Below are 11399 nucleotides of genomic sequence, written 5' to 3'. Positions count from 1 at the left end.
TTAATCTCACTCTACTGCTTGGGTATTCAGCAGTATGAAATCTTTCAAAGTTATTTTAGACTCTTCCAAGCAGTTTTGCAGCAGTTCCAGGCTTTATCTAACTAACCACATTATCTCTGAAAACTGTGAGGAACCCTCAGATTTTTTTTTCCTTATTGTTTAATCCATTTTTACCAGTTGTTAATTGTCAAGAGAATTTTATCCCTCATTCAGTTAGTGTGGAGCTCTTAACAAAATATTTATTGAAAGGCATTTTGTAAACTCCCGAATATTTTTCGTACCACATCATCTTTATTTTCCTGCTGTTTGCCTTCTTCAGAGACCTCTCAGTTATGCCTTCAGGCTGCATAAGTAAAACTAATCAACTCTTTCTGGTGTTTGTGTAGTTATTGATTTGTTATGGAAATGAGATTTACTGGCTTATAGCCTTAACGTCTCTAAGTTTCTAAAAGCCCTCTCATTCCTTTGCTGCTTCAGGCTTATTTAAACCAAGTTATATACCAGACTAACTGTGATAGTAATTTAAAGTTCATCTGTTCTTCTGCAGCTTTTATGATGATGGCATTTGGCCTTCAAAGTCTTTTTTTGGTAATGGTTTACTTTTAAAGTGTGTAATATTTCAGTTTGAAGGAATTCCTGACTATTCTGCTAGGGAAGAATTCTATATTGGAAGTTTGAGCACATTTGTGGTGGTTAGTGTAGTTGAGAATTACATTTTTGCTATTTGTGTAAACTCTTTATGTGAAAGGTTGTCATCTTCTACATCTTGCTGCAAGAACAAAGATACAGTTTATGTTGCTGTTCCTTTGTTCTGCCTGGCTAGTGAGCTGAAATTTAGGACTTTTGATTGGTCAGTTTAGCTGATGAAAAACACAATCTTTTCAGCTATCCTAAGACTTGATTTGTTGTGCGGGAAGCCTAGAAAAGGGGATCAAGATGATGTGAAAAAGAAACAGAAAACTTTAAATCTGCATAGACGGATTAGCTAGGAAAGCTGCCTTCAAATGACAGATTCAGTGGCTGTGTAGTCTAAAGAACAGATAGCTTTAAGGTAGGCCTATTCTTGTTTTCCTGTGAATATTTCCAGCTGTGGTCCTGACACTACTTCAATCTGTAACTTGTAATTCTCAGAACTGTCTGACAGTAGAGCTTTATTAACTTTCAGTGGGTCAGGTGCGCTTTAAAAAAAGGATTTTTTTCAGGGTAGTTTAATGTTAGTTTAATAGTTTAATGATAGCTTAACAACAAACTTTGTCACTTAAGATAGTACCTTTCATAGTCTTAGATGGAATCTGATAGCATTTAACTTCTTCTGCAGACCACATCCAGATATGAAATAACCTTTTCCAAGGAGACCTAGTGAAGTGTTTGCAACACTTGCATTGTCCTGTGAATTAGCAAATTCAGGCCCTCACACTGCATCAGTGAGGCACCTTTACTTGAAAATTACCACTTTGGGAAAGCATCGTCTCTGCCCGGTCCACCCATCTGCTTAGGAAAATCTTACAGAATGTGGAGGGAAGGAGGGAGAAAACACAGCCAGGCTTTACACATCTAATTTGAAAGAGGATCCCATGAGTGCCTGCATATGAATATTCCTGAACAGTGGTTCTGAACAGAGCAAGCCCACTTGCTGGTATAGTTCTACTATTGGACTTGAACTCAAAGCCAACCCTAGAGCCAAAATAGTTCCGTAGAGTCTGTTCTGCCTGCTGAGGATGATTTAATACATGAGAACTCAAGAACTCAGAAGATCTCTAAACTGTCCAAACATTGTGGAGAAAGGTCAGAAGCAAAAATTAAAACTTAACATTCTGGGAAAACTGAGTTGTGATAACTGCCAAAGAAGTTGTTGAGAATGGTTGGTTGGGAAGGGAAGGAGCTTTTAGTGCTGCTCTTCTCAAAATGTTAGCTCTGACCAGTAGAACCTCCATGTATTGGTTCCTGTGCTAACCACCATCTGGGTACAGGGATTTGACCCTTGGACCTGGCTTCCTGCTCAGCCACCTTTGAAAGTCATCTGCTCTATAACTGGTATCTAAATTCCTTCAATTGCAAGGATTAAGCCCTGAATAGGGGACAGCCATATATATTTTTTTGTTTTTCTGATTTAAGTGGTAGAAGCATCAGGGAAAAGAACAACACACAGATTGATTGAAGTAGTCTAGGTAAATAATCCCATGCTGTGTTAAACTGGAAAACTGTTACTGTCTGCTTTAGCAGTGGAAAAAGAGAACAACATTTAGGCAACAATTAAACTAATCTAAATTAGATTTCTTCTGATAATATTTAACATTCATTTGAGTGTTTCTGTCCAAATAAAGTATTAAAAGGCTATAAAAAAATCTTGTAAAGCCAGCAAAGCAGAGTTCAACTCAAAACTGCAAGTGCTGTAGTAGTGAGAACATCTCACAGCTTAAAGTTATTAAAACTTTATCAGATAGACTTGGATGCTGTCAGGAACAAGTGATGTTAACTATGAAGACAGACATGTAATAGTTACTGAAGACAAGCTCATATGCCTTGTAAGGCACCAGCAGGAAAATCATTTTAAGGCATTGAGCATTAGAGACTGCCAAAGAGCAGATGAAGATGCTGTAAAGCTTGGAGGATTCCTCTCTCCTTCTCCATCTTATCCAGGCTGGTTTGCCTGCTGTATAGTTTTAGACAATACCCATTTCCAAAGTTATTTAATCCTTCAGAATGAAAAATATAACCTCCAGTCTGTTTGTTTTCTTTGGACTTATTTCAAACCTTGGGGTATTTTTCACCATCAGACACAGGTTAGATGGATCTTGGCTAGGATCCTATGATTTCTCATAAAAGGTGCACAAACTCAAGGGGCAGTTGGGAGGCAATTCCTAAAGTCTCCCAGGAATGAACACCCAGTTAATTCCTCTTGCATCTTCTGGCTGCATTTGTTTTTTTTTGGCAGGATCACCACCTCTTCCTTCTCGAGCTGTGCAGTGCTTGATGCCCCCTAAAAGAAAGGCATTAAACTGCGAGGCTGAGCAACAGGTTCATCTTCTGTTTCTTGAGAGAATGTCCCGGGAAGAAGGCAGAGGACAATCTCACCCAGTACTAAACAGCCTGAAGGCTACTGTGAAAGTGGAAGAGCCAGAGAAACAGTGTGGAATAACTTCCTGTCCCTGAAAGCTTGTCCCTCCACCTTCTCAGCTATATCCTTAGAGCTATACCATGACATACCTATGTCACTCACAACAGCCTCTACAGAGGCAGAGAACTGGACAGAGTTACTGTCATTTGATTGCATCATTCTCAGAAATGGGCTCAAAACAGTATAAACTAATCTGCTACCTGTGTCTCCATTGTAACCACACTTAAGGTTCAACAAGAGTTTGGCTCCTTCAGACAGTGCTGTCTTATGAGAAGGGGTTTGTAGAACAGCTAAGTTCATCAGCTTTTGCCTTCCTCTTCTCAGTGCTTGCAGAGACATGGCCATCCAAAGCCACCGTTAACAGCTGATTTGTTTTTAAACAGGCTCTGTACAGCCATGCTTTACACCTCGATATGAAAACACAAGGATACAGTTCTTGTCTGAATGTAATCAAAAGGAACAGTGATACAAGAAAGTTAGCCCTGTACTTATTGCTATAGAATTAATATTCTATCTCCCTTTTACTTTTCAGGCCCTCATTAACTAGCGTCTTTTAAGATAAACTGCAGTGTAAATCCCTGTTCCTGTATGAAGATACATCTAGAAGTACAAGAGGATAGAAAAGAGCCTGATGAAGGACAGATCTTGTTATTCTTTAAATCTTACTCTAGATTAAGGCTTCAATAACAGATGTGAGCTAGTGATTGCTGCAAGCTTCTGCATCAGCAGGAAGGCTCAAGATTTCAGTGGAGGTCTGTGTAGGAGCTGTCAGCAGGAACATTCAAAGACCACAGATCAGAGAGAGCTCTTTACCATGAGCTCAACTATAATGATGTCTACAGAAAAGGCTTTAGAACAATTTAAGAGTGAAATCTGCACTGCTAGAACCCACTGAGGTCCAGAGATACATTATCCTCCCACAACATCTGCTTTAGCTTACAGCTCATGTCATATATGAGATCATCCAACTTAGCAGCAAGGACTCGTGTGGTGCCATTCAACACACAGTAAGAGCTTGCTGGACAGAGGAAAAAACAATATATAATAATAATAAAAGGCAGCTTTCCCAGCTTGAATTAGTTGTAAAGCACCTGATTGTTATTTGACATGATACCAGTGCAACTGGTCCTGCTTTTGGGGAGAAGTTTGTATTTTACATGAAGAAAGGGAGGCAAAGCCTAGTTTATTACTGTTTTCTGGTTGCTTTCCAGGCAGCTTCTGAGCGTTTCCAGAGTTCTGCAGTGCTTGGCAATATCAGGAGCATCTCCATCATGAATAGGATAGTGGTGCACAAAGACATCATACTGCTGTAGACAGCTCTAAGGTTTGGAACTTAGTACTTGAAGAGCAGATATATTCTGTGGCCCACAGCTCCTCAATTCCCCTGCCAACAGATTAAGACACTTACAAATACACAAAGGCCTATCAACCTTAAGGATAAACAGAGCTATGATTAACCAAGCTACTTGGTACTGATTCTCCTCTTTAATCTTTAGGCTGGGACTGTAGGAGTCAACAATTTTCCCTCTGAGCAGCATTAACTTCTGCAGAACTGCCCCTGGCATTTGCCTTCAGGTAACCATGAGAGGAGTTTTCTCACGGGAAAAAGGAGATTAAAGGTTTGTGACTCTTCTTGATCCTAGCTACTTTGAAAATGCCCTCTCCTGCACACAGCTTAGCAAGGCTCCTAGTTACTGCAAGACACACAGATGCCTATACAGGGCCAGCCAGTATCAACTATGCAGTTAGGATTTTGTATGATCTAGTAGCTTGTAGATAATCCACATAGAAAGTGGTATGGCACACTTGCAAGAGGCATTCAGCACTTTAACAACAATTTAACAGGATGTTTGCTCTATCTAAGCACAGTGTTATTAAAGCTTGGAGAGACGCAGCTGACAGACATCACCCCAGGAAATCTTTACAAAAACTGCTCTGCATTTTAACAACACTGCATGTTCAGAGAGTATCTAAAACAAGACAAACAAAACCAAAACCACACACCCTACTATGAAAGGGTTAATTTGATCAGAACAGCATCACTTTGAGAAGTCGAGCCCTATTTTAGATACTTTACGTCTGTACCTTTAGACCCAAATTAGACAAAGAGAGCAGTCTGGAAGTAATAACCAATGCTTTCAATTTACCTGTGTATTTTTCTTATCCATTGCCTGGAACTCAGAGGCAGTTATACACTGGCTAGACATGTTACTCATCTATGCCCTTCTGAAGATTTCTCCTAACACCCTTAAATTTGCAAAAAAATTACAAGTGAAGTTTACTCTTCTAGGTAAGTGACACTTAAGGAATGACTACTGCAAATAGTGGGATGGATCGGAAGCAGCGTTAAGAAAAAAATCCCAAGCAAGCTTCACTATACATACCCACAGACGCTGATAGTCTTATCTGCAAATACACTACTAGTGCAAAGCACTGTCTAAACACCATTATCTACTTAAGACTATTATGCGATAGAATTAAAAGAAAATCCCCAGGTCTTTAACCTGTTACGCGTTTTCCAAATGCCAAGTTGGGTTTTTATAACTGAGTTATCATTACAGAGTAATAAAAAGACTGCCTAGACAGCACCTTGAGCTGGATAGCTGACTGGTAGAAAGGCAGATTCCTGTTTGGAATCTGCAGCACCAGCCACACTCAGAAGTCCTCCTCACTATCCAGTTATCAGCAAATCACAACTTCATTTCTTCTTGCCTTCAACACTCCCAGGGCATTCTACAACTCCTACGGAACACTACACTGCTGAGTAAACAGAACAAGAACTTTGGGGCTACAAAGGTATTACCCATCTTCCGCTTCAGACACACCTGCAAGATTCAGCAACCGCTTCTTATTTTGAGGGGAATATCGTTCAGGAACTTAAGAAGCAAGCAGGAGTCCAAGATAACCTAGCAGAACACAGAACAAAACACCAGAATGAATGATTTTAATAGTCTGAATAGAAGTAGGTACTAAACAGTCATTTTCAAGGAAAAATGAGAAGCTAATCCAATTTTAACAAACAAGCTCCTGCCACAAAATGTTCTAGTATTATTTCTACCAAAAAAAAAAAAAAGTATCCAATGCAAGTAGCATGCTTCATCACTATACTTTCCCTCCAACCGTTGATCTGGGGATAACAAATCCCTACACTTGTGCCAAAACACGAAGGCTAGGACCTGCCTTCAGAATTCCAGTAGTTCCACCCAGGGCAAGGCCACCTCCACACAGCATCAGAAACGCTCACTCTGACCACCACTTCCCACTCCTTCTGGAACGTTCCCCAGCCCCTTCCTCACCCTGCTCCCGCCCACTGGCTGCACCTCATTGGCTGGTGGCTGGTAATCTTCATGCTCATTGGCTGGGAGCTCTGTGGCGGGAAGGGGCTGTGTCGTATGGAAGGTGCTGAAGGGATGGAATGGTGGCTCAGTGAAGCACTGAGTCGGTTGCTGTCCAGTGAGTTATTTGTGTACTGTGTTTTTACAGTATTTCTGACTGAAAAGTGGGTACAATTAGCTCTTCCACCACCACTGTCCACCACCTGCTGAATTGCTTCTAAATCCCCTCTGCACTTTTTGCCTGGGAAGTTGTTCCAGAGACGAATGGGGCTAATGAGCAGGAGGTGTGCTCAAAGTGCTCCCTAGAGGCCCTGTGCTCCAGGGGGATTTTCTTTTCAGTGGTACAAGGACAGACTTCTTGCTGTGGTTGTTGGCTTAATGCAGATGGGAGGGAAGGAAGCATCTGAGGTAAAGGGGGACCTCAGCTCCTGAGAAGACCCTTGTAAGAAATGAGCTGCATCCACAATGCTGGTGTCCAGGACTTGGAGACAGAGGTGAGCTTTTAGCTGTGGCGCGTGGGAAAGGAGGGATATTTGTAAATTGAGTAGGGTTTGGTGGTTTGGTTGATCATGAGTGCTTGCTCTTTTAATGTATGTAACACCAAATATTCCTCTATCAGCAGGGCGCTGAGCTTCTGAGACTCTGAAACCTATGTAGATGTTTTATAATAGCCTTGCTGCTCGTGCTGCTGCACGCATGGTTGATTCCCAACTCCACCAGCATTTGGACAGAAAGCTGGAGATGCTCCTACTAAGTGCTCCTTCTGTGGTAATTCCTGCTGGGATGTGCCTCCATCCAGTCCTGCCATGTGCTTTGCCTTCAACGTTCCTTAAAGATATATATATATATATATATATATATATATATATATATATATATATTCCAGTAAGAAATCCGCTCCTGGAAATATTAAAAAAAAAATTACAAAAAGACAGGTCCAACAAACAAGATTTTCCCAAGAGCCCCATATCCCAGGCTCTAAATGCAGGAATATAGAACGAATTTGGGGCCTGGCAGCGCAGCATCTATACAAAATTTGTAATGTAAGAAAGTAGTAAATGAAAATCTGGACAGATCTGGTGGGCTAGCTAAGAACTTTTACATAAACTAACTGTGAGTGGGGTGAAAGCAATCACATACAAAATAATGTGGGTTTCAGGTCATTTCTATTCTTCGTTTTCTAGCAAGCAGTCAAGCTCCTTAGGGCCAGCTAGCTTTCAAATGTTACTCCATTTTAAACAGATCCATGGTACTAAAGTCTGTGTGCACCGAATCAAAGACAAAGTGAAGGTATTCGTACCCTTAATTTATACCCTGCATATAGGTATGAATAAGGTTAAGCCTAACCTGTTTTTACTGTCCCTGGGATGAGCCCTTGTCTCTGGGGACAGTGGTGTGCTTCACATGTGCAGTATTTTCTGTCTTCTCTTCTGCACTTAGGTTTCCAGACAAATTAAATAATTGATTTACTTCAGATAAAAGCCCATGAGTGAGCTAAAATATATGCAGTGGAGACAGGCAGAAACAAAAGTGGAGGAGGAAAAAAAAAAGAATTTTATGGTATAAAGCTACCACAATTATCTCATTTACAGATAAACCTTTATTGAGCAAACTGTATTATTTTCTGCAAGGAGCTGAAATAAGATAAGGTGTATTCAAAGCACCATGATCATTTTCATTGGTAAAATCACTGGTAATTGATTATTCCAAGCAAAATGTGTATAATGCTGAAGACTTGATAGTATCTCAGTACATATCTCAGTTTCTGGAAGTTGCTTTTTAGTAAAACTAATTAATATATCTAGTGTTCCAAGAGATGTACTGTAATGTCTTTGGGCACATGTCACTGGTGATACCATCAGAAGATGCCCTGGGAATATCGTTGTTTTTGGAGAAAAAAAAAAACATAGATGGAAAAAAATTTCAGAACTTTCAGTCATGACTTTTTTTTTCCCCTAATAGTTATGCTCACCCACTTCTTTCTCATGTCAATGTAGTGTCTGGTTTCCATGTATTGTGGCACAGGAATGGTTTCCTCCAACACAAAATGCATATTCAAGAACAGCAGCTGACAACTAATTAAAAATGCCTGACTTTCTATTGTGTATTTGCAGAAAAGCCAAACGCCAGTACCTTATAAGGCTTGCAGTGTGCCTCACAACAATGGAAAATTCTTACTACATGAGATAGAATTGTGCCAGGTTTGGGGAGACAGTTCTAACTTGAGGCACAGAGGAAAAATTAGAATTGCAAGCACAATTTTAGGAGGTTCCACATTATTACTCAGTTCTTGAAATACATTTGAGTGTGCTTTGGTTAGATTTTTGTTACAAAACTCTGCCAATAAATCTTTGAGAACTAGAATTATATTCGAATGGCAATTATCTTCATCAAGGCAAAATGTTTGCTGAAGGTAGGTTCTTTACAAGATGAATTATTTCAAAAAAATCAAGCAACTACCTTCCACAGTCATATTTTTTGAGGGATTTTTTTTTCTTTGTGTGCACTCATCTTTTCACTGCTTTCCATCACAACCCAAATGGATTCATGGCAGACAGCAGGCTGGAAACACAAAACTCATTGGTCATCTGTCTTTTCTGTCAATAGAGCTTCAAAAACAAAATTTCTCTGTAGCTCTGAATAAAAACACCCTGCCTGCTGAGAACAGTTGCTGGCTTGTGAAGTGACTTAGTTGTGAGTATAGTGTTATATGATGCTGCTGCCACAGAACTGAATTTATAGATTGCTTTGCCAGGATAGTAGCATGGAGTTAAGAGTTGAAAGTAAAGCAGAGGGGGTTAAGCTCTGTCTAGCCCTATAAATCCTACTTGTCTATTGAATTAAAACCAGAACTGAGATTTGGCCCCAAAGCTGATGATGAAAAACAGTGTTGTAGAACACCGACTGAGGACACAGGTAGATAAATTAGAGGTCCATGTGACTCTGAATTGCTAGAAAAGCTGGTTTTCTAGGAATGGGTGCATTACTGCTTTTATCGAGACTGATTACATGTGTGTCACTGAATAAATGTACTTGCTGTCCTCAGGGCAAATCCCATTGTATTCTGGATTTAAAAGTGAAGTCTCTAGAGCTACAGTGAAGGCCTAGTGATAGTGGAATAAAAAAATGTGTTGTCCTGTGTAGTTGACCTGAAATTATGCACATTCCTTGTTCTGTATTTCTGTGGAAGAGTGAATTTTCTGCTTTTTATCACAGTTCTTGCATATTTCTTCTGTTTAAGTTAAATACAGAGAAGTTAGGCTTATTGTGGTAAAGAAAGTCTCTGTAATGGTGTTTTGTTTTCCTCTCTCACGACTTCTTTCTACAATTTTCTTTCTCCATTCCTGAAGAATACATTATAATAGTAAAGGTAATTTAAAAGTGGCTTTTTTGTTTAGCATAGGAATTGCCTGTTAATGGAGTAAAAGTTGTTAATTTATAGCTTTTAGCGTGGTGGGGTTTGATTGTAATTTAATTGCACAAGCATTCTGAGATTGTGAATAATGATAGCAGTTGATGGCAGCAATATGGAAGATGAGACTATAGCAAATTGGCTATTTCTGCTCCAAAGCAAGATGTTTGTGGAAATCTACAATGCGTTGTGCATGCAGTAACATATTGCGTGTGCAATTGTTTGATTATATAATACAAAATACAATATCTGGAAGAATTGCTGAGCATCAGCATTTGTCAGTGGCATCACCAATATCAGTATTGTTTATTCTAAGTTATAGTCTGTTGTCATATAGATTTTTTTCATCATAGAGACCTACTTATTCTTTCTTACTTTTCAAATATTCCTTAGTAAAGAAGATGAAAGAAAAAGCTTTGTACATCAATGATGCTGTTCTTCTGTCACTTCCCAAAGTGCTCCTGGCCAAGCTAAGGTAGTCAGCCTGAGGCTAGAGCTCTTGTGTGTTTCTGATTTGCTATTCCAAACTTTTTTTTTTCTGTGATATTAAATTTTTGGTCTATGATAGTATAGGTTTTGCAGTGGAGATGATATCAAATCCCAAGCAGACAGACAAGTTATTACCTCATTCATTGTGAAACCAGCAGGAGGTGAAGTTTGGTTTAAGTACTTGTGAAATAATTAAAAAACTGTAATAAAGGTAAAGGAACTAAACCAAATTTTTTAAAAAATGAGCCTGTGTTCAGGTTATATTTAGAGCTTGGCATCCAGAAAAAATTTTGAATGCTCTGGCATACTAAACATTTAATTAAAAAAAAAAAGCTATAGTATGAAGTGTTAACAGAGCATAGGATTGAATGAATTTACGTATTCTCTTACTCTTATATAGCTTTTCGTTTTTTTTCTTTTCAGATCGTTTTAGCAAAATTAGGTGTAGTCTTGTCAAACGGGATTACTTATGAGATTTTTCAGTTCTGGGTTGCATTTTTAATTATGATACTAAGAATGATCACCTCTTGCAAATCACAAAAAATGTTTTCAGGGGGCTCGCTTTGGGAGGTCAGAGAAAAGAAGGGAGGATGTTGAAGTTACCACCATCAGTACAGTGGATTTGGTGACCGAACTGTATTGTGCTCTGTTGTTGCTTGTGTCTGGGATATGCACGGTAACCATAAAAGGCACTGGTTAAAGCATTAGATACAAAGTCAGAGAATTCTTTTCTTAGATCTGTAGCCATTCCTCTTAACCTGTTCCCTTAAGCAGTATACTTCAAATAAAGATTTGCCCTGAGGATGTTACATGTTAGTGGATATAAATTATTGGCATGGTTCCAAAAATAAAAACATAAAAACAAATTAGACATTTTATTTTAAAGATTTGAAATGCATCTGTGTGTATGTCTGTCTTTTATATTTCAGATTTTTATATTTCACATTCTAAGAGCAACAGAGTTATCAAATATTCTCATTGAATCACTTGCATTACACAAGTAAATAATTTTTACCTAGTCATGTGCATAGTATGTCCCAAAACT

The sequence above is a fragment of the Tinamus guttatus genome, unplaced genomic scaffold, assembly GCF_059628265.1.
Source record: "Tinamus guttatus ecotype Peru unplaced genomic scaffold, ASM5962826v1 Tinamus_guttatus_pri_ptg000048l, whole genome shotgun sequence".
In the NCBI taxonomy this organism is placed as follows: Eukaryota; Metazoa; Chordata; class Aves; order Tinamiformes; family Tinamidae; genus Tinamus; species Tinamus guttatus.
The sequence above is the reverse complement of the archived record's forward strand: the minus strand, read 5'-3'. Positions refer to the sequence as shown.